Below are 24147 nucleotides of genomic sequence, written 5' to 3' on the forward strand. Positions count from 1 at the left end.
GTACAATGAATCAAAAAGCTTTCTGCTGTCATGTATAATTGATTAGAACTAATAAAAATAAATTTTAAAAAAATGAAAACAGTAATATTATATATACGTATATATAACATATTTATATGTATATTAATACTTTACATCTGTCTTCATGAGTAACATTGGCCTAAGTTTTCCATTCTAAAATTTGTCAAGGTTTGTATCAACATTATTCTGTATCATGAAATGAATCAGGAAATATTGCCTTGTTTTCATACTTTCTGAAAATATTTGTATGAGTTTGTTATTATTATTAAACATATTACAAAATATGAGGAAAAGAAAAAAGAAAATTAATCATTGTACCTGTAATGCCAGCCGAGGTTAAAAAAAATAAGCCTCAAAATATCTCCACTTCCCCTTGCCAAACCTTTATATAGTTACCATTTATTAACATTTTTTGAAAGTCCTGTGTAATTTGTTGTAGAGAATAAAATTCCTGAATGTAAAATTTAAACATATAAAAAAGAAAACTGTCAACACTGAAATACAGAAAAATCTCATTAGATTGATTCTGCTCAAGTCGTAGAGAAATAAATCGTGACTTATTGGATATTCAAAGATGTACAAGCCTATGAAGTACAGCTACATATTTTAGCCAAAATGGAATACCACAAATTAGCAAGTCAATTTCCTTCTGGACCTGCTCTAGTCATCAGATTTAAATGATTATTAATCTGCACATCGATTACTGATATAGAAATAAATGCCAAATGGACTTTCAAATAATGTGTTCTCAAGGGAGGTCGAGCACGTTTCCTGCAGTCCAGGCTGTGCTATTAATGAAGGTAATGCTTCAGGCCTCTATGACAGACTTGGAGAAGAGTCTACATTAATGACATTCAAATTATTGAGGTTCTTCTAAGTAGGAGAAAGGCAGGATTTGTCCAACAACTTCATTGTGCATTTGATCTTTTTTGTTGCTTTTTGATTTGGTTTGGTTTGGTTTGGGTTTTTTTCCATTACTGTAATCCCAGAGAAAAGGCTTGAAAACCTCCCTAGTCTTCCACAATGAGAGATGTTCCCTTTAGTGTGGTCCATGGCAGCCAGGAAGGGAGGAATATTCCAGAAGAACTTTAAGTAAATGCCTCACGGACTTGAATAGATCTGGCTAGACAGGAGTCTGAGGGGTGCTATGCAGGTTAATTCAAGTGCAAAACTCTTTCCTGATAGGCTCAAGGGAGAGAGGACACATCAGGGAGATTTGTCAAATGGGAAATGAAGAGTTGTCCTAATAATACCAGTTGGTTGATAAAATCTTCTCCCAAAGATTTATTTCTAAAGTTCCGAAGTCCTTCCACAAATGTGAGTTCATTCAGGTGTAGTTTTGAGATCCACCTCCCCCCCCCCACTTTCAATTATTGAAGAGAGAGTCGAAAGAAACTCTTTTGAGATCTTTTAATGCATGTTACATACAGTCTGTGACCGTCTTTCTCTTCTGTGTCACTGTGACTGATGATTTTTCCTGTATAGGCAGCCATCTTTCATTCAAGACTCTTTTTCTGAAAAAGCTTCAGATTAACAGTGTAGGATGCCACTCATGAATTATTTGAGTCTTCACTTGGTCTTGAGTGAGGGAAATTTAGGTTTGGCATTGCAAACTATTTTGTGGCTCCTCCCACTCAATAGATTGCACAATGCACATGACCTCTGTCTTTGCTCAGCTAGAGAGACCGCCTCCACAGTTGGGTGTAACCTTTAGAAACTGGACAGCCCACCTCCTACCTTATTTGGTGAAGAACATCCCATGGAAAACCTGTGATGCTTCCCCCATATAAATAAAGCAAGTGTAGATAGAGACCAAGGAGAGGGATAGCTGGGTCAAATGGTGGTTCCATTTCAAATTTTCCAAGGAATCTCCATACTGCACCAATTTGCAGCCCCACCAGCCTGTGTGAGTGTGCCTTTTCCCCCACCTCCTCGCCAACACTTGTTTTTATTCATAATACCTGCCATTCTGACTGGAGTGAGATGAAATCTTAGACTAGTTTTGATTTGCATTTCTCTAATTGCTAGTGATGATGAACACTTTTTCATATATTTATTAATTGATTGTTCATCATCTTCTGAGAAGTGTCTGTTCAGGTCCTTGGCCCATTTATTGATTGGGTTATTTGTTTTTTTGGTGCTTAGTTTTTTGAGTTCTTTATATACCCTATCTGATGTGTGAGGGGTAAAGATATGCTTCTAAGATGTAGGCTCTCTGTTCACCTCACTGATTGTTTCTTTTGCTGAGAAGAAACTTTTTAGTTTGAGTCCATCCCATTTATTGATTCTTGCTTTTAATTCTTTCAAAAAATGAGTCTTATTAAAGAACATAGGGCCTAATCCCACATGATAGAGACTAGGGCCTACTTTTTCTTCTATTACACGCAGGGTCTCTGGTTGTATTCCTAACTCCTTGATCCATTTTGAGTTGAGTTTTGTGCATTGTAAGAGATAGGGGTCTAATTTCATTTTGTTACATATGGATTTCCAGTTTTCCCAGCACCATTTGTTGAAGAGGCTCTCTTTTCTCCAATGCATATTTTTAGCACCTTTGTCTAATATAAGATAATTGTATTTTGTGAGTTAGTCTCTGTGTCCTCTATTCTGTACCATTGGTCTACCAGTCTGTTTTCGTGCCAACACCATGCTGTTTTTGTTACTATTGCTCTGTAGTGTAGTTTAAGGTCTGGTATAGCGATGCCACCTGCTTACTTTTCTTTCGAAAGATTGCTTTAGCTATTCTGGGTCTCTTATTTTTCCAGATGAATTCCATGATTGCTTTTTCTATTTCTATGAGGAATGCCATTGGGATTTTAATCAGAATTGCTTTGAATCTGTATAGTGCTTTTGGTAGTATTGTTGTTTTGATAATATTAATTCTGTCTAAACCAAGAACAAGGTAGATAAGGACTTAAAAAACAGCATACTACATGGCCACAGCCACATCAATGTTTATAGCAGCACAATTCACAATAGCTAAACTGTGAAACCAATCTAGATGCCCTGCAGTAGATGAATGGATGAAAAAAAATGTGGCATATATACACAATGGAATATTACTCAGCAATAAAAGAGAATAAAATCATGGCATTTACAAGTAAATGGATGGCATTGGAGAAGATAATGCTAAATGAAGTTAGCCAATCCCCAAAAAACAAATGCTGAATGTTTTCTCTGATACAAGTTGACTGAATCATAGTTGAGTGGGGAGGGGGAGCATTGGAGGAATAGACAAACTCTAGATAAGGCAGAGGGATGGGAGGGGAAGGGAGGGGGCAGGGTATTAGCAAGGATGGTGGAATGGACATCATGATCCAAAGTACATGTATAAAGACCCAAACTGGTGTGAATATATTTTGTATCCAACCAGAGATATGAAAAACTGTGCTCTGTTTGTGTAATAAGAATTGTAGTGCATTCTGCTGTCATATATAAATTTTTTAAAAAGTAATTAAAAATTTCAAAGTGAATAAATCAATCAATCAATAAATAAAGCAAGTGCAGACTCTTGCTCTCTTTCCATTGTGGAAGCTCGAACCCTAAGATGGGAGAGCCATTCCCACCCCTGCTTTCTAAAATTACTTCCTGTGTCCCGTGGTTTCTTCGCCATTTTCTTTCTTAGCTTTTATTTCACAGCCAGCCGCCTTCACACAGAGGAAACCCAAATTCCACTGCCTGTGCGGGGTGTGGGCAAGAAAATAGCATATGGTAGCTACACTCTGTTTCATTCTGCATTCTTTCTGCACTGAACTGCATCGCTTGATGATGAACCTCTCTGTCCCCCATAACTGGTGCAGCAGAAGAGACTGGCATTCGGTTTCCTTTGAGAAGGAAATGGATAAATGGTGGGTGTGGCTTGAGAGTGTCTGGCATGATTCCCCCTCTAGGTGAGGCTCAGAGGGGAATACATTACCCAAACATTTATATGTGCTCAGAAAGCTCCCAAATCAGGAGTAGGCATGTCCTGGGAGTCCCCCACCCCATCCCGAGGTGACAAGCAAAGATCTTGGAAAACCAGACTTTAAACATCTGCCCTGGCACTTCCAACCTAGGTTACTTGGGAAAATCTTGGCGTCAGTTTCCTCACTAATTAAATGGGGATTAATTTCTCCTACAGTACCAGTCACAGAGTAGATGCTCTCTTAATGTTGGCTCCCAAAGGTTAAAACAAGAAGAAAAAAAATCTGGCTAAGAATTCAGGTTGTTTGAGAGAATAGCTGTAGAATAGGATATCAAAAAGGAAAATAATCTATTTCCCTTATCATTGGCATTTTCTTTAATGAGAAGTGTGACACATTCGCTTTCAGTCTTAATAAAGAAAAGGAAGACCCATCGTCAAACTGGCTGCCTGCATTTTCCGTTCAGGTCAGTCCCTAAAAAACAGAGCCATGCTCACTTAGAAAGTTTGAGTCCCTCAGAGATCTGTCTCTGCAAGGAGCCGAGAAAGAATCACTGTGCTGTCCTCGGTCGAGGTTGGGTGGTCTTGGAAAGTCCTTGTTAGTGCTGTCTGCCAACAGTCAGCTCTTTAAGTTCTTCCAGGGCACCCAACTTCCTGCTGTGACTTACTTTCCTTTACCCAACAAGCAATTGCTAAAAATCCCAGGAAGCTCAGTGCTGTGGAGTATTCAATGGTTTCCACAAAGAGGGCCGTAACACCAGAGAGCATCCAAACTTGGGCCTCTGCTGATCATTGGGACAGGCCCACCCACCCATTTTATACACCAGAAATAAAAGAAGAACCATCCAGCAAAGCCCTGGAAGAGACATACTTTGCACACTTTAGTACTGGACAGTTGATTGTGCAGAAGGTCACGCTGAAATTCATTTGATGTATTTATGGCACCTGTTCTGTTGATGATTTCAAAGCCTGCGATGACCAGGGCCCACCAGGCTTCCTCAGAAATGCACTGTGGACCCAATAAATACATAAATAATTTGACATTTATCAGCTTCCCAAAGGTTTATGGTATATGAAAGACAGGCCCCTTGAATTTTAAACAGTACCTGACTGACACAGTTTGAGTTATTGTTTAAAAATAGTTTGATCTGCACACCATCTCCCTGCCCTCCAATACAAGTGAAATGAAAGAATCGGCTATGGAGAAACTACACTCATGAATTTTGGCAGGTGCTTGAGGGTGGATGGAGCCCGACACCTCTTGCTTGTCCGCCAGAAGGAGGAGCTTGGCTGCAGAGGGCATTCCTCCTTCAAGAGTCTAACCTTCCATCTTGTAGGAAAGCACCCACTGCTCTAAAAGTTTAATGGCATCCAGTTCATTTGGGGTGAATTTAACAAACTGCCTTGGCCAGACCATAAAGGCTATCCTTCGACAGAGGTGATGACGGTGCTGTGCATGACTCCCATCCATCCTGGGCACAGAGTCACGTCAGGTCTTTCCATTGGAACCACCTGCACCAACAGCTAACCCAGGAGACGCCCGGGCTGAGACACAGCCCTGTTCCCTTTCAGCATCTTGCACCAATATGGACGAGCGAAGGAGGAAGCTGTATCTCATCTTCAAATGGCTGCACTTTCTACTGCAGCCCTTAAAAAACACTGTTTGTAATTGTAACCAGATTGTCCCCCACTTCCCCTGCCCACCCCCCCCACCCCCCACCCCCCACCCCCCCGCCGCCGACCAAACACACCATAGAATCTGGTCATAAAGGTAATGTTCTTCCATAAAACAACAGTTTCGTAAAGTGATCAGAGCCTGGCCCAGTGTCCTAAACACTTACCTACCCCTTAAAGTGTTGAATTAGATTAAAGTGCTGTGGGGACATAACTGATGTCATGTTTCAAAATCATAAATGCAGGAGGAGGGATTTTAAAGCTGGATAATGGAGAGAATGGAATAATGCAATAAAATCTGGCTCAAACGCTGAGTCTGTGAAACTTGATTTATTGTTTTAATATAATGCTGCAAAGGCCGCGCTTGAGCATACAGCAGTCTTTTATTTATCTAATAGCCTCGATCTAACAATGGGTGTTTAACGGTGGCTTTGGACTGAAGGCGGAGACACACACCTGTGAAGCCGCTTGCAGGATGCTACCCAAGAAAGGAACGAGGAGAAGTGGGAGAGGGTGTGAGGATTGTGTATCAGGACACCTGAGAGGCCTCTGAGAATCTCATTTCTCACCTCTCTAGTTTGGCTCTGCAGCCTTCAGAACTGACCCCAGCCCCGCAAAACTCAGCAAATTGGACACAGGTTGAAGGCCTTGGTGTATAATCAGCCCACAGGACTGGTCTGAACCTACAGGAAACCCAGACACAGGGAAGGGATAGGCCCTGTTCTGCCCTCTTGGGATGCACTAAAGGCAATGCCCGGAGCCACAGGAGACCAAAGCTTCTCTTCCTACGGAGGAACTTTTCAATTTGTCCAATATTGAGAGAGGGGGGAATTAGGCTTGGCACATTGGCCAACATCCTTGTTCTTTAAATAAAAAGTCAGAACCCACCACCCATGAGCCAGCTCCCCGAGTTGAGCATCAGCCTGGCCAGTGGAGTCCTTTGTTATTTCTGCAGCACCATGACGTGTTGGCTAAGAGAAGCTCCAGGTTTCAGCCTGTTCTACTCGTGAGTAGTGTTGTAACTTCACGCTGATGAATAGAAACTCTTCAAGACCTAACCTCCTCATTCAGGGTTAAGACTATGACCACCTCTTAGAGGGCCAGATAAAATACCACAGAACCAGGAATGTTGGAGTGGTTCAGGGTTTCTAATCAAAACTCAATTCTTCCTTTAAAATGTCTCCAGTAAGGGGAGCTTTGGCTTTGCCCTCAGTGTCTCTCTGAAGCACAGCCCATGACACACGGTGCTCAGAGAGTAACACATCCTCCAATCACATGTCAAATGAGTCTCAACTCGGAAATTGGAAACTTCAGGTCCAGCAAATTTGACTTTGCTTTAAATCTTCTTCCCTCCCCAAGCCAGGATTCATTTCATAAAGAATATGATTCCTCTAGATGGTCCTCTTGGGCAGAGTCCCTCTAACATGACCCCAGAACCAACCATCCAACGACAGTGGGCACCTCTGGTCCAGATTCACATACCTCTGAGCTGCTTCCCTACTTCCTCCTCCCTTGGTTTTCCGGGGCATCCCTCCTTCCCACTTTCTCAACTTAGGCCCAGTCTCAACGTGCCCCCCAAAATGCCAGAGCATGCAATCTACCCTCCACGTGGTCCCATGAAGCCATCATTGGAGGGAAAAGGAGAGATTTGGAAGCAGCTCTCTTCAAAGAAATCCTACTCGTAAGTTCACTCTCCTGTTCTTTCATATCATCCTCATTCCATCTAACCTCTTAAAAATCTGTATCTGGTCTAATGTGTCCTTTGGAATTTCATACCTATAGTATATTTCTTCCCTCTCTTGAAATTTCCAGTTTAGCTCTCTATCAAAAGTGTATACAGGGTGGTTAGCATATGCCTGGAATAAAATAAATACTTTAGAAATGAATCATTCCAAAAAAAAAAAAAAAACTAAGGACTAAACTTCTGAAACTTCTGAAACTGCGAGCCTAAAATAAACTTTTCCTCCTTTAAGTTGTTCTTGGGGGGGTATGTTGATCATAGCAATGAAAAGTTAGCTCACAATCATTCACATTCTAGTCCCTGTCCGTTTTCCAAATTTCATCTCCTACTCTCACCTCTTGGTATATGTGATGAACACAAGGCCATTCTTACAAAACATTTTCTTCATGGCATTTACCATAACCCAAAACAATCCCCTTAATTTTTATATTTACTAACATTATGCTATGAATGTTTGTAGCTCCCTCAAATTAATATGTTGAACTCCTAGCCCCCCAGGTTGGTGGTATTGGGAGGTAAAGTCTTTGGTAGGTAATTAGCTTTCGATGGGGTCATAAAAGTGAGGCCCTCAGGATGGGATTAGTACCCTTGAAAGAAACATAATAACCCTATAAGGTAGGTACAATTTATTATGCCCATCTCTCCTAAGAAACTAAGACAAGAATAGATAAGTAAACTTGGCCAAAGTTAGATAGCTAATAAACTCCCAAACCAAATGGATTCTAAACCATCATGTAGTGTACATTTTGTACTTTCTGTCACCCTCTGCCAGTGGAGAGGCCACTGTGCTTAATCACCTGGGCATGATCCCTCCTTGCCATTCCACCCTCTCCCTCATTTTTCAAATTCATGACACTGCTACAGATTTAAGACTGGGTTTTTATATAAATGCACAGAATAACCCTAAATCTATAAACTTAAAACTCTACGTGCTTTACCATCCAGATTCTCTTCAGTCTCATCACCATGTTATGATGTTTGTCTGAAATTTGTCAGCATCTGCTTGACACTGGCTAAAATGCTGGACTGCAAAATCCTCTAATTGCTTGCGTGTGGAGGCACCCACACCTAGGTTGCTCATCCAGGGATGGGACTTCTATACCAAGTCCACAAGAACTTCTCTTGCATTCTTTACCTTTTCTCTCCTTCTTCGTTTTCTTTTCTTCTGAGAGAAACAGAAGGAATGAAGAGCAGGACTGGAGAATGTGGGTTTCCAAATATTTATTTCTGGGCTCTAGAATGATAATAATAATGACCCTATGTTGAGAACTTCCTGCAAAGACGTATAACATAGTGATTTAAAATGTGGACTCTGAAGCCTGATATACATTGAACATTCACTTGATACTTTGACAAGGGTGCTTCACTCAATATCTCAGTCCCCTCATCTGCAAAATGGGGATGCATCCATAATGATATGTCTTAAATATTAAATGGGTTAACATCAACATCAATAAAATGTTCAGGACAGTGCTGGCATAAAAGCGCTATAGAAATCCCAGGGACCTGCCAGTTTGAAGCTAGAGTGCCAAAGAAGGGAATGACAGCAGAATGAGAGAATTCCCACAGAGTAGGTGTTGAGAGCCACAGCCAAAGGGGCCCCAGCAAACTTCCAGCTGCCGGCTGATGATCCAGCTGCCAGCAAACTTCCAGTTGCCGGCTGATGATTGGCTCACAGTGGCCCCAGCAACATCTAGCTGATTGGCTCCTCTGCGGTGATGTTCATTGGGCTGTTTCCCTGCCCTTCAGACTGCCAGCTGATGATTGGCTCACAGCGGCCCCAGCAACATCTAGCTGATTGGCTCCTCCACGGAGCTGCTCATTGGGTGACTTCTTTGGCTCTGCCCACGCAACCCAGCCAATCGGCCTCAAGAGCAGGAGGATTGTGGGAGGTTGAGAGGCTGGTGTGGGGGAGAGAGGCTTGTGGAAGCCGGTGGTGGCAGTTGGGCTCTGAGGGTTTTTCCCTGAGAAGCTGTTTTGTTTGGCGTTTGTAGTTCTAAAAATAAAGTTAGTTTCTTTTTGACAAGTGGCTCCTGATTTGTGCCAAGCCAGACTTCAGCAGTAGGAGAAGGTCTCAATCATCCTGTGAATTAGGGAAAATTGGATGGAACAGAATCCCGAGAGAATGCACTTATAGACACAAGACTTGCCTAGCTGAGATGAAACATTCCAACATGGAGCAGAGAGACCAAGAGAAGTACTCTCATTCTGGGGTGATACAATTTTCCCCAACACCTTCCACTCAAAATCACAGATTCTAGTTGCTCACAGTTTCTTCTATTTAAAAAAAAAAAAAAAAAAAAAAAGCTTCCAGTCAATACAGGAATCACACTCCACCCCAGCTGACAAGGCCTGGCCCTGGCCTTGGCTTACTCAATTCAAACAAACGTATCTATTTCCCAAAACAGACCGTGTGGTAGGCTCAGATAAGGGCCCCTCCACGAAGTCCACACCCTCATCCCCAGAACCTGTTACCTCATGCAGCAGAAGGGACTTTGTGGGTGTGATTACATTAAGAATTTGGGGAGTGGGTTACCTTGGAATATCCAGGTGGTCCTAAGTGTAATCACAAGGAGAGGGAGACCCAACTACAGAACTCAGGATATTCTGGTGAAAGTGAAAAGTTGAAGAAATGGGAGGAAGGGTCACCAGCTAAGGAATGTGGGCTCCAGGAGATGACAAAGACAAGGACATGGATTCACCCCTAGACCCTCCACAGGGAACCAGCCCTGCCGACATCTTGGATTCAGTCAAATAGGACCAACTTTAGGATTCCGGCCCCAGCGCTCTACGAGACTCTCTCTGTACGGAGCCACCAACAAGTTTGTGGTCATGAGTTACTTCAGCGAAAGGAACCTTATACAGACCGGAACACACTTGTGGTTACTGTTGACACAGTAGTCCTCCAAGTCTGCATCTAAGACGTGTGCGTGCCTCATAACCCAGGCAGTCAATAGCTGGGATTGGATAATAAATAGTTATAGGGGGAAAAAAAATAGCTATCGGTTTTTGAAAACCTATCACCATTAAGCTCTTCCATGTATAATTTCATTCAATTTAATCCTCATAATTCTCTCTTTATAGGTGAGCAAACAGGTTTAAAAAGGTTAAGTAATTTGTTCAAAGTCGTAAAGCTAATGAAGCAGCCAAACGTGGATGCAAACCCAACTTGGATCAAAAAATAATTACATTGAATTTAACATACAAAAATGGATCAGATAGTTTTTTTTTCTCAGACAAGATCTACTACCATGTCTGCCAGTGTGTGCTAGCAGAGAGCTACATAAACGTACTCAAAGGACTCAAGTTAACAGCAAAACTCAGAACTGCCAGTGCCGGAGATCAAATCCCTCCTTTAAAAAGCCTAGGTATGTGAACCCGTAATTGGAACTGCATATTGTCTTACGGGATGTACTGTTTACTTGTATTCATATTTCCTTAGCAGAGTGAACTTGAAACAAATATCTAGTGCCTTTTGAGATTGCTTTTTTTATATTTGTCTATTATTATTATCATCAGGTACCCAGGCGCCACAACTAGCCTAGGAGACTGGTGATATTTATTTTTGCATTGTGCAAAGAAAAGAACTACAGTTTATAGAGTTTAAATCATTTGTCTCTAGTCACCCAGCTCACAAGCAGCCTGGCCAGGCTGCAACCAAAAGCAGTCTCATCGGAAACCTGCTCACCCTTCTGCACTAAGAGGAGAAAATAGTATCAAGCTCCAATCTTGCCCCCCTCTAGAGAAAAGGGTCGTCCACAAGAACATTCCATCCCATGCTCAATTCCTCATGACTCACTATGGCAACAATTAACAATTAGTTTTATGGACAGATATAAAGAAAAGGCCACAGGCCCTAAGAGAACCACTTGGCAAATTTTGTGAGGGTCTGCAGTGAGCACAGTAGCTTCTAAGTATGAGACGCCCTGAGCTCCATAGCTGTCTATTTTACTGAGCACAAGAGTGTTTGCATGCAGCCTCAATTCTCCTCGCCTGGCTCTGTCCTCTGCAGTCACAGAGAACAAGTTTTCTTTCTTCCATCCAACAGCTCTTTCCCGGCTCCCTTGTTTGCTTCTGAACTAAACATTTCCTTTTCTTCATTTGCCCTTGATGTGACAAGGTTTCTGTTTCAGGACCTGCCAGAATCAGAGATGACTCCCTAACAGGCTGCGACCTTTATTTCAGTTTTGTTATCTCAGCGAGATGGAAGCCTCAGGACATGGAGAGAGACAGACAGACAGACAGACCGACGATGGGTGAGAGGTTTTGTTTTTATTTTCTTTTGGTTGCTCTCCAGACTGTGAAATGTAATATTTAGCTTTTTTTCTTTTTCAGTGACTGCTTCCAGCCCTTGGTCAAAGGAATGAGTACCTGAATGGCCCTCTAAACTGGTACTGCTTCTTGACACTCAGGGGTGGCACTGGTGGGGGGACACACAGTGGGCATGACCAGGAAACAGATTCAACATGAGGGGGAGAGTCTCTTTTTATTCCTTTCCCTGGTGCAGAAACATTCCTAACTCATGTAAGGTATTAAGGGCACGTCCCTTGCATGTCCACACAAGCCAGCAGTATTTCTAGGTAAAGAGCTACCTGGTGTAGGAGTGTCATGAGCATCCAATAGGAAAAGAAACACAGAGCTCATGGTGACAGCACTGAGCACACAGATGGAGCCACCCTTGGTCAAGCCAATTTGTCTCTACGAAAAATGAAAGAATATTCACTTCAGGTGAGCCTCAGTCGGGTCTTTAAGCCCCCATAGGGAATGTCACCTACAATCTTCTGTGGCAGTTTTTATCTTCACAATCTCGGTTCTCCGCTAGATAATTCCACTTAAAGTGGCCTGATCCTCAAAGCAATCAAATCAAGGTATTTGCCCTAAAACAATAAATAGCCTATGGCGTGCTCTTCCCTAAAAAAGATAGTATAGCAGAAAGACTCTTCTCCCAACCCAAGTCCCATAAGTCATATTTGTGCTAAAAGGAAAAAGAATGGGCTTTGTCTGGGTTTTACCACAGAACAATCTGTGTCAGTCAGTTTTCCATTGCTGTGACAAAATGCCTGAAATAAATCAACTTAAAGCAATGAAAGGTTTAAGAGATTTCAGTTTATGGTCACTTGGCCACATTACTTTGGGCCTGTGGTGATGTAGAACATCGTATCAGGAGCATAGGGTAAAGAAAGCTGCTTATCTCATGGCAGCTAGAAGCAAAAAAGAGAGAGGAGGGCCAGAATCCAAATACCCTTTTCAAGGACACAGCTCCCAAAGCTTCCACTATCTCAAGTACCACAGTTCAGGGACCAAGCCTTCAGCACATGCCTTTAGGGGGCCATTTCAGATCCAAATGATAACACCACCTATTTCAATATATGTGGGCCACTGGAAGAGTAACAACTTGTAAGCCCACTGAAAGGCTCCTGTCGAGAAATCCAGAACTTTCTGAGAATATGCTTTGGGTTCTGGGGGCCTCATGCATTTCAGTGCCATTACCACTTCTGGCCATGCTGTTGCTGCTCTGTGTTCGGGTGGAGCAAGAAAAGTCAGGAAACTAGGGTTCGAGGTTTGCTACCACTGGCTTCACTCTGGGATTTTGCAAAACCCCTGACCCCCGTGAGCTTGGATGAATTCATCCAGAGGGTGGTCATGACTCCTCACAGTAACACCTTCCCTTCTGGGTTGCTGTGATAAATGGTGAGACCATCGCTACCACGTGCAAGCATAATCCTAAGATGACCACGGGGGGATGTCAGGGCTCTCTCTCTCATAGGCCTTTCCAGTTTGTCCCACAAGGCTGGCTTTTCCTTACCCTGAGCTCAGACATAGGGAAAGTTTCCTAAGTCGGCTGGACACTTTCAAATAACTGAAGAAAATATAATTCAATCATTCAAATCTCCTGCCCAAAGGAATAGATAGAACCGTTCCTCACTCTCCCTGCCTCTCCATTCCCCGTCCTCCAGAGGAGGCTGGCTCTCTGCCCAGGAGAGGGCGCTGTCTGACTGCTCTCTCCACCTGGCACAGACTTAAGGACCATGGCTATGACCCTTCTGGATCAGATGTGAGGGGAAAGGGAAGAAAAAAAGTCTCATTTCACAGAGGCACACCACGTGGCCTCCAGGCTCTCTTCTTTGGAGCCTTCCCTGAATCTCCCACCCACCCCTCTCTTCCAGACATGAGGATCCTTCCTCCGCCCCTGGAAATCCAGAACCCATCCCCCCTGGGTGGGCGCCTCCCCACCTGCTGCCAGCTGTCCCGGTCAGGATCTAAGCGGGCTTGATGGCTCTCTCAGAAGCCTGGTTCCCAGATCTCTGCTCCACAGGGTGTATCTCTTTGCCTACAGAAACCCTGGAGCATGCCCACCCCAGGCAGCAGGAATCTCTCCATTCCCTTAGCAGCCATAGGTCTGGCTCTCACAATCCCATCGCGGGAGATGAGTCACGTGCTGGTCTATGACTTCCACCAAACAGCCAGAGATAGGTAGATGAGGTAGATGAAGAAAGAAAGAAGGGAAGAAAGGAAGGAAGGGAGGGAGGGAGGGAGGGAGAAAAGAGGGAAGAAAGGTGGGTAGGTAGGTATGGGAGGAGAGAAGGAGGGAGGGAGGGAGGGAGGGAAGGATAATAGATTCTGGGCAGATTTCTGACAACCCTCTCTCTGGAGCTGAGGTGAAATGCCCCCCCCACCCCCCGGTCCTCTCTACCTATGGGAGAGACTCACCATATGCCAGCAACTCCCTTCATGCTGCTTCATCTCATCATCCGCTCTCAACCACCCTTGAACCCATCCAAGGCCCAAGATGAATGGTGCGGGGTGAGTCAGTACCCAAGCCTGTGCTCACCCGCCTTGGGAGCTTTGCCTGTGGTTCTGTACCTTGCTTCTTTGAACTTGAATACACAGCTGAAAGTGGCCACGAAGACCTTTGTTTTATTCTTTACAAGAAGAGTATCAATGATAATACGGGCAACAATATTTATGGGTCACTGAGAGGCATCCAGCACTACAGTGGGTGCTTGGTGGGCATTGAATCCTCGCTACAACCCTACCGGGAAATCGTGATGTTTGCCTCATTTAACACACATGCACACTGGGGATCTGGGAGGGTCCGTGACTTGCCTTGGTTCACAGTGCTCATACGGAGGGACAATGGAAGAATTAGAAAGCAGATCAGTCCAATTCCAAGGTCAAGGGTCACAGGCTCTACACACTAGAATGCTTGTATAACCTTCAAATCCGACATTTATTTGATAGTCTATGAGAAGGTCTTTTGTGTATTCTTCAATTATTTATATTGTTATTACAGTTATAAAAAAACAATAATTTTTATTATCCCATTCTATTGGTAAAGCTTTAGACTGCTCATATAAGATGCACTGAACACTCTAAAAAGATTTAAATTGAGACTGGGGATTGCAAGGTGATAGAGTAAGTGTTGCAGTAGCTATTAAAATCTCTTAAACATTAAGGTGCCTAAAAATGGATTACTTAACTGTATGAAGACCTCCAAATTAAATTGGCTGTTTTCCCGAGCATGATCTCTAGTAAGAGCACTTGATCAAATAGTGAAACAAACTGAAACGTGGGCAATGCAAAGGATGTTCAAGCCACCCACCTCCTCCTTGTCCAGGGGGCACATATGGTCCCACCAACTGCTCAGAAGGCAGAACATGGATGCTTTGCCTTGGGTTCATATGAACATCAGAAATAATTGCATAGGTACCCCACTGCTTAAAAGGATTTCAAAAGAAACCTTTCTGCTAAAACATGACATGGATGAAAATGGTAATATAAACCCATAACATGTAGTGAGCTATTGCTCCATGCTAAGTGCTAGGCTGAGAGCCCTCCCTTCTAAACGACTTCTTCTAAACTTCTTAACAGTACTGTTTAAGTAAAACCAAAAAGGTTCCTCATTCACCTCTCTAAAGGAGTTTAGGACAGTCGTGAGTGTAGGCAGAAAAATTCCCCCCACAAATGTCCATGTCCAAATCCCTGGAACCTTAATATATTACCTTACATGGCAAAAAGACTTTGTAGAATGTGATTAAGTTCAGGATCGACAGGGGGAGATGTTCCTGTGTTATCCAGGTGGGTGCAATGTGATCACAGGGATCCTTGAAAGATGAAACAGCCAGGCAGAAGGCCAGAATTGAACTCAGAGAGAGATCTGAAGATGCCACCCCCTTGGCTCTGAAGGTGGGGTAAGGAGTGATGGGCCACGGAATGCAGTTGGCCTCTAGAAGTGGTAAAAAGGAAAAGCCTCTCTCCCTTAAGATCTCCACAGGAGCACATCATTGCGGACACCTTGATTTCAGCCCAGTTGGAAACATGTCAGAATCTGACCTTTAGAACTATAAGATGATAAATTTGTGTTGTTTTAGGCTACTCAATGTAACTTGTTACAGCTGCAATAGGAAACTAATACTTTCCGTTAATAAACGGTAGGGACTAGGTTTGAACTCTGGCCCTAAATTTCATCCTTGAGTTTGCCCCCTGTTGTGGGTTGACTATTGCCCCACCATCACCACCAAAATTGAAGTACTAATCCCCAATATCTATAAACATGATCTTATTTGGAAATAGGGTCTTTGCAGATGATCAGGTGGAGGTCATTAAGGTGGGCCTTCACCCAATATAATTGGCATCCTTATCAAAGAGGGCAAATTAGAAGCTGCATGCATAGAGAGAAGGCAGTGTGAAGAGACACAGGGAGAAGATGGTCATCTACAAGCCAAGGGATGCCTGAGGCTGCCAGAAGTTAGGGAAGAGATTGGAAACAGATGCTGGACCCTCAGAGGGAGTGTGGTCCTGACAGTACCTTGATTTCAAACTCCTGGTCCCTAGAACTGAGCCAATACAATTCATCTGTTCTAAACCTCTCCACTTGTGCTCCTTTGTTACAGAAGCCCTAGAAAATGATTGGAGCAGCCACATAGCGCTGGACTCCAGTCTTGGGTAGGCACTCTCCACAGCCATCAATAAGGAAATGTCTGAGTCTATGTTGCTGTAATAAATACAGGAGGCGAGCTAATTAGAAAGCAATAGATATTACTTCTCATGGTTCTGAGGGCTGGGAAGTCCAAGACCAAGGTGCTGACAGGTTCAGTGTCTGATGAAAGTCTGGTCTCTACTTCCAAGGTGACTCTTTGAACCCTGTTCACTCATGAGGCAGAAAGTACAGAAAGGCCCAAAGGGTCTAAGCTTGTTCCTAGCAACTCTTTCATAAGACACTAATCCACTCATGAGGGCCCAAACAGGCACCACTTCTTAAAACCACCAACTAGGGATTATAGTTCAGCATGACTCTTGAAGTCTGTCATTGCAACCATAGCAGGAAGCTGATGGTATAAAGTGAAAACCAAGCCCCACCTTACATTGGCACATGAGTTTTTCACAGAATGATTTTTATATACATTAACTCATCTAATTCACAGCACAATCAATCAAGCAAACCAAGGATTCTCTCTCTAGGATGGTTCTACGTAAGTAGTAGGTATGCAACATTTTCCTAACATTGGATGTCTGTGTCCAAATTCTGCCCCTTTCAATGACTCAGGAAAGTTATCAACTTTCTGTGTGCCTCGATTTCTCCATCTGAGTTATAGGAATAATCATAATACTAGCATTTGCCTCATAAGGTTCTTGAAATGGTTAAGTTGTAACACATGTAGAGTTCTTGTCCTAGCCTATTAGAAGGCCCCCAGAAGACCCGATTTTACAGATAGAAAAACTGAAGTTTGGAGAAGTTAAGAAATTTACCCAAGGACATATGGCTTCTAAGCAAAACAAGAACCAAAATACAAATCTTGTAAATCCAATGGCAGAGCTACTTGTCCCATAATACCGTATTACCTTTTATTTTATGATCCTTTAGTGCGTTGGGCTTAAATCAATCAGAACCATTTTGTCCTCTAAGCAATTTTAAATTTAATTCCTCTTTCCATGCCCACCACCAGTCATTCAATGAAGATTACAGTTTCTATAAACCAGAATCTTCTCGGTCAAATTCTTTTATGAGAACCTTTATCTCAAGAAATAATTCCATTTATTACCCAACAGCAAAGCAGTTCTGTCAAGATAATGCTTTCACTAAATAAAACACCGTGGACATAAAAAATATAGAAGACACAACAGACCCTATCACCAGTTACAAAACATTGACTCCCTGGCACCTGTCATGTTTTGTACCTGGGCCCTCTTTGCCTCCTGAGGCAGACTCTAGGCACTCAGGAGTTCTTAAAGTGTTTGTAAATAAACTCAGCACCCTACAGAAGATTGCAAAGCTTCTTTGGCCCTCGCATCCACCCTATTATGATTTTTTTTTTAATTTTGCATTTATCCAACCATCTCAGAAAGTGCTTCTCCTTAAAATTATGGGATGTAGAATGAAAAACCCATCAGGATTTAATGACTGTATTTCAGCATCTTACTGCTTAAAAGGCACTTGGCTTTTTCAGCATGTTTGCAATTTTTCCGACTGGAAGGGGATCAAAAAGGTAGAGAGAGTTTTGAATTTTTTTTTTTTTAACTGCCACAAACCATCCATCAAAGTTAAACTATTGATAGAAGGGAAAAGGAACGATGAGTGTGGAGGTTTAGAGAATATTAAAAAAGACAATCTCCCAGTCGAATAAAATACAATTAACTGAATGTCATCAAAACTTCTATTAAAAAAAAAATACACAAAGAATCAATATTAGGCATTAAACCCAAAAGCAGGTTGTTATCTCTAAACCAGAAAAAAGCATTTCATTAGGCCAAGGGATTTTATACTCCCACTGGGAAAATGGCTTTTTCTCACACCCCTCCTTTGCTCCCTACAGAACTCAGTTGAAAAGTCAGTCATCAGAATCACTTAGCAAATGTGACCAGGCGCTGGCTGCGCTTTCTACCCGCGTTGGCTTCTTGATGGGAGATTCACCCTGCGCTTTTCCTCTGCCTTGACTCACGCTTTCCCATCCTTTTGCTATTTCTCATTCTTTTGCAGTTTTCTCTTTTTGTCTGTTTGTCTGGTTGCTTTCGTTGTTGTTGGAAACAGCGCTTTTGCTAAGGCTGCGGGCAACAGCTTTCCCTTCTAACATTTCAGCGATCTGTAGCAGTCACCGCGACCCTGACAGCGTCCCTTGTCGGGTTGTAAATGAGCATCGCTCTCCAACCACGCTCACTGCAGCAAGCACGATCTTTTCCAGGCTGGTAGCATAAGGAGTAGCCTCTTCACATTTCATCCCTGAAAATGCCTGTTGCTTAATTGACACTCTGCCCAGCAGCGCTGCTGGTTTGGTTTAAGATCCTGTGGACCCCAGATCCACAAGGTGCTCCCCTCCTCCCACGTCTCACTGTAAAACCCAAGTGGAGCAGAGACACACGGGTGGGCGTTTGAAAAGCGTCTGGAGACCTCCAGTCGGAAATTAGTGAACTGCAAAGAGCTTGGTATAAGACTACTATGTCGGGGTACCAGTGACCCGGCTTCTGGTAAATAGTAGCCATAGTAATGGAGCAATTCTCTGGGTACCTCCTGGGTGTACTTGATACATGTAGTATCGTTCCACTTCTGCCTTCTCTCTTTACGAACCAACTATGTGAGCAGGGACTGGATGCTTCCTGTATTAAACATAAGGTTCTAAAACTCACATGTGACATACTGAGCACGTTTTATCAACCACAAAGTGCTTTAAAGAGAAAAGAATTATTTTTCCATACTTAGCTTAGTGACTTGTGCTATTAGTTAGTTGACACCTGTGTGTGTTCATTTCTTTAACTAACTAAATTAACCAGACTGATTGTCAACATATCTCTAACTTACTCTGTCTTGGCTGCATGGATGTGTCCTAAACATGACAGATGGTGACAATAGCAGACATCTGCAGTGGGGCCCTTGCCCCCCACAAACACATGTGGCATTGATTTTCTAATAATCCTTAAGTAAGGCACTGCTGGTGCTCATGAGTCCAAAATTTTTGTTCTTTCCCCAATCACCTGTGTTTTCCAAAAAAGTTTTCCATGATCCATAGAGTAAGTATCTTGATCTTAAAAAAATTTGTCAAAAATAAAGCTGGCTTCTAACTGAAGTACGTACTTTAAGAAATCATATGAATTCCACTACTGTGGATCCTCCATAAGCATCTTGCTCTGTATGGCTGATAGCACACACGTGACCTGGCAGTAGAAACGAAATTGTTGAACATATTGCAGTCCTGAAATGTCAAAACTAGAGTTGTAGCTAATATGAAATTATAGTAGAAAAAGAAATCTCCCACATCTGGCAACTAAGTAAAAATCATGATAGAGCAGTAATTATTAGTAGGATCATAACAGTGGCCTACTTTCCACCGCAGCCATTTAACAGGCAGTCCCTGCCTTTTAAAGAATGGAGTGAGCCAGGCAAGAACGGAGATTGGCCGAGCAGAGGTGGTGGTAGTCAAAAAAAGAACTTTTAACCATAACATTAAACCTGCTTGTTTAAACCAGCTTAAATCACATATGATTTTTTAAATGGTAGTAAGAATTACAGTAAGAATCCCGGTATGCCACTCCACACAATAAGTCTTTTCTATTAGTTCTATACTCCTCTCATTCTTAGTATGTGCACATGTGAGCGCGCGCACACACACACACATACACACACACACACACACACAGACACACACACACACACCTGATGGTTTAGAATGCTTTAATAGTAGATCCATAGCCATAAAACCTTTTGAGTTCCAACCAGTGTTCAATAAGATAAATCCCCTTTCCTGCAGTGAAACCCATGATATTTTACCTGTGGTCATGCTGCCATCTAGTGGAGATCCTGTAGTACTGCGGTTCTCCCCAGAAATGTCAGACTTCTCTTTTTCCTTAAATTTAAGGGGCTCATTTTAGGAACACCCTCAGTAGATTTTTTTCTGAGCATAGTTAAGAGTATTTCCCACACTATCCCTCCCTCCTGTATTAGCCAAAAGGTATTTTCAAAAGTGTCAGTCACAGACAGCTGAAATAGAATTTGTTTTTCTGCTTTTGCCTAAAAAGAAGAAGGTTCTCATAAGAGAAAATGTGTCCCCCTAGAAAGAAGTGCCACCACACCAGACTCTTCTTTTTGTTTAGCTCTGTGATGAGTCTTTGAGGAACTAGACTCTAAAAGAAGCACTGATAGGTCACTTCTTTTTCTTTTTTCTTTTTGTTGTAGTCCCTAGACAATTGTGACCAACGCTGTGTGACAAACATGGTCTATTTGGAAAAGGACCTATTCTGCCCCTCCACCTGCATCAGTGCAATGTGGAAATTGCACCAAGTAGGGCAGAAGTGGTGAAGGAGAGAGCAGGGTCTGCCTCCTTTCTCAGCTCAAGGCTGACTGGGTCATCTCCTATCTCTGAGCCTCGGTTTCTCCTCCTACTAAATGAGCACAGGCATCAGATGATGCTTAAAATACCTTCTTCAAAAGCACCTAGATATACCATGTGGAAGTTTGATCCCCCTGTGAATAAGGAGAGTACTTTGCCAGGATGACAAACATAAAAGACAACTGCATTTTACTCTCCACAGTTGCTATCAAGCCTCTCTGCTATCTGGACAGACTTAGAAAGAAGGGTTGCCTCTGCCCGCTGGCTGGGGAGTTGACACATGGGGTTCACAAATGTTTCTGAAACTCTGTACACTATGAAGCATGGATCTTGAGATGCACCTTGAAATCATCAGAAAAGTTTGGAAAATGCCAAATCTATGGTGCTGCTGGGACATGGGGGATTATCTTAGATAAGATTGTAATTTGCAATAAAGCTTGAGGACCACACTCTAGAGAAAATAAAACTCAAAGCCCTTGAAAAATGAAATAAAGCTTTCCAGAAAAGGCAGAAAAGCAAATCACCTGGACCCAGTCACCTCATCCTTCCCCATCCCTCACCTTGAGAACTGTGACCCTCTTCTAGATTCCTTTAAGCCCCCCTACTCCCACTGGCAAATTTAAAAAACATTACTTAGATCCTTAATGTGTGTGCATGTGCTGCAATAACTCATTCTTCGCCAAAGGAGGAAAAATAAAAGCTAAAGGGAATATTAAATTCTCCTTGCTAAAGGCTTTTTAAGTACCATAGATGTTTTAAAGAGAAAAGGGAATTTAGAGATCATCTATTCCAAGTCCTTGATTTGACAGGCAAAGACATAAACCAGGAAAGATCAATAGCTGGATACGGCTTATTTCACGCTCTATGTAAACAAGACTGCTTGCTACCACTTTTACACCATTATATCATTAACTTCACTGCAACCTTAGGAGGTGGACGTTTTACAATGATGTTGAGATTTCATCAGGTTAGTTCAACATAGGTAATTTTGGATGTGAATTTGAACTTAGGCCCATGCTCCTTTATACCATGCACAGTCCTATTCCCAGAGGCCCACAGATGGCCATGTCAGACCAGGAGATTAACAGTTCTTTCTCCACTATCTGTTGGCTATCCTAGGTTATCCATTTGACGAACATGGACTCTAATTTTGTAGAGCAATTCACCTGCCAGCTCTTGTTTGAAACCTACTGCATTTATGAGCTCTTCATTACTGTAGTGAACAAAAAGCTGACCTAGACGACATATGAAGGAAACACACGCTTATTTTTGTTTATGATTCTGGAGGTCCATGTTCAAGATTGGGTAGTCCATTGGCTTGGCCTCCTGACAAAGGTGCCACATCACAGTGGGAGTGCCTGTCCCAGCAAGTCCTCACCTCGTGAACCTGTAAGCGGAGAAAGACTAAGAGACTGCATCCCACATCCCCTTTAAAGACACATTGCCCATGACCCCAGGACCTCCCACAAGGGTTCACTTCTTAAAGGTCAATGGCACCTGCCAATGTCATCATCCTGGGGAACTGAGCCTTTACATGTGGGCTTTTGGAGGATATTCAACATCCAAACTACAACACCTGTTTCAGAAAACTCTTGACTCTTGACTCTTCCTACAGCTTGATTTCCCAAACCAAAATCAAATTACATAATTTGACAACAGGGTGGAAATTAGAAATTGAAATAATTTGAGGAAATCTTGATGGTGTGGTTTTTCTCTACTTCCTTCACATGCACAAATATTTTTCTGTGTGTATTTTCCACTTTCATTGAAGAAACTGTATGAACTTTACATAAAGAATAAAAAGAATGTAACTGCCCAAATTAACCATCATTTTCCATTTTTATATTTTGATTCATTTATTTTCAATTGTTTCTTATATTTTTATTTTCTTTGTAAACATAGTACTCACCTCATGAACCTGTAAGCGGAGAAAGACTAAGAGACTGGGTAACTATTTTATATACTGCCTTTTATTTTATTTTTTTTTCCTATTTCAGAGTCAGTTTTTAATTTGATTCCAGTCAAATTAACTTTCTGCCAAAAAAATAATTCTTTAGAGATGCATAACAGAATAATGGTATCTACTACATATTATTTACAATATCCAGAGTAAACAATCACCATGTTTACACAGAAATAGGAAAATGTGATCCATGCTAAGAAATGAATAAATCAGTGGGAATGACTTAGATATAGAGATGTGTAGAACAGGGGTAAAGCCAAGAAACAAATGAAAAGAAACAAATAAAATCTCTAGGTAAAAGATGTGCATATATATATAACATATATGTACATATATATACACAGTACATGAAATAAGTCACTGGATGAATTTTTAAATCGTATAATATGAGCACATGTAGTTATATACTGCCTTTTAAAACCTTAATATTATTATATTATGAGCATTTTCCCCTCTCATTAAATGTTCTTTGCAAGCATGATTTTTTTAAAAGGATCAACTTTATGATATGGGTATGCATAATGTCTCTACATATCCCAATCTCATTAACATTTAATTTCCAATTTCTTACTACCACAAAAAGCCCAGTAATTAACATCCTATGCACATATATGTGTACCCTTTTATATTTTTAAACAGATAATAATAGATGATATAGGTAAACGTGGAACACATAAAAACAAAATGTATCATTTTATATATTACCTGTCACATATAAATATTTTCATGTATATGCATTTACTAATGTGATAGGCCCCCAGCTGACTTCTCATTATTTAATTTAATTAACCTATACATTTTTATGACACTTCATACGAATTAGAGCCACTCAGTTCCCAAACAGTTTTCATCAGAACAATCTGGTGGACTCAGTCATTGCTTGAGAATGGCATCAAAGATGGATTCCAGAAAACTGCTAAAAAGTCCATTTTCTGTGGACTACCCAGGCTTTCCAGGGTCCTGACAGGTGGAATCATTTTACATGCACACACCAGGTTGCCGTGCTCTTAGGGGTATCCCCCTTCCCGGAAATACTCCCTGCAATAAAAGCAGCTTCACTTAGCCATGGGCTCCCATCTTATCTGTTTCTCTGGGTTCTCAGCAGGAAAGACAGCTTGGGTTTTGATCATAGTGCAGAACTAGCCCTTCCCTGGTCCAAGTCCAGCAAAACTCCCAGAGGCATCCAGACGAGCATCCCAGAAGGTTCCACATCCCTCCACTCAGGAGAGTTCCGAGGAGCTAGATGAGACCCCAGTGAACTGTGAACTGTTGACCTGAGCCACTTCTTCCACATCCTACACATTCCCCACCTGTTTAAATTGGACATGAGTGGCTTCACAGGGCTAACAGTACTTTATAGGATTAAATGAGCCCACAGTTATAGCATGGTGGAAGCACAGGTTGCAAACACAAGTGTCTACTCCTCTTCCTCCCTTGCTGGGAGGAACTGCTGTCCGCCTTGACATGTGTTTCCCTTTCCCGGGAACTAAGCAGGGCAATGCAGAAAGAGAACCTCCAAGTCCCCTCCACC

General features: G+C 42.2%; 1 long non-coding RNA gene across 1 annotated transcript; it reads left to right on the forward strand.

Annotated features, from left to right (window-relative positions):
- The first annotated feature begins 11403 nt into the window (after positions 1–11403).
- Positions 11404–22477, forward strand: LOC144377912 (uncharacterized). The gene is made up of 3 exons (XR_013439194.1): positions 11404–11590; positions 11670–11725; positions 21773–22477. It is a non-coding gene; the product is annotated as an uncharacterized LOC144377912 (long non-coding RNA).
- The last annotated feature ends 1670 nt before the right edge of the window (positions 22478–24147 follow it).

This window comes from Ictidomys tridecemlineatus, chromosome 5, assembly GCF_052094955.1.
Source record: "Ictidomys tridecemlineatus isolate mIctTri1 chromosome 5, mIctTri1.hap1, whole genome shotgun sequence".
Classification (NCBI taxonomy): domain Eukaryota; kingdom Metazoa; phylum Chordata; class Mammalia; order Rodentia; family Sciuridae; genus Ictidomys; species Ictidomys tridecemlineatus.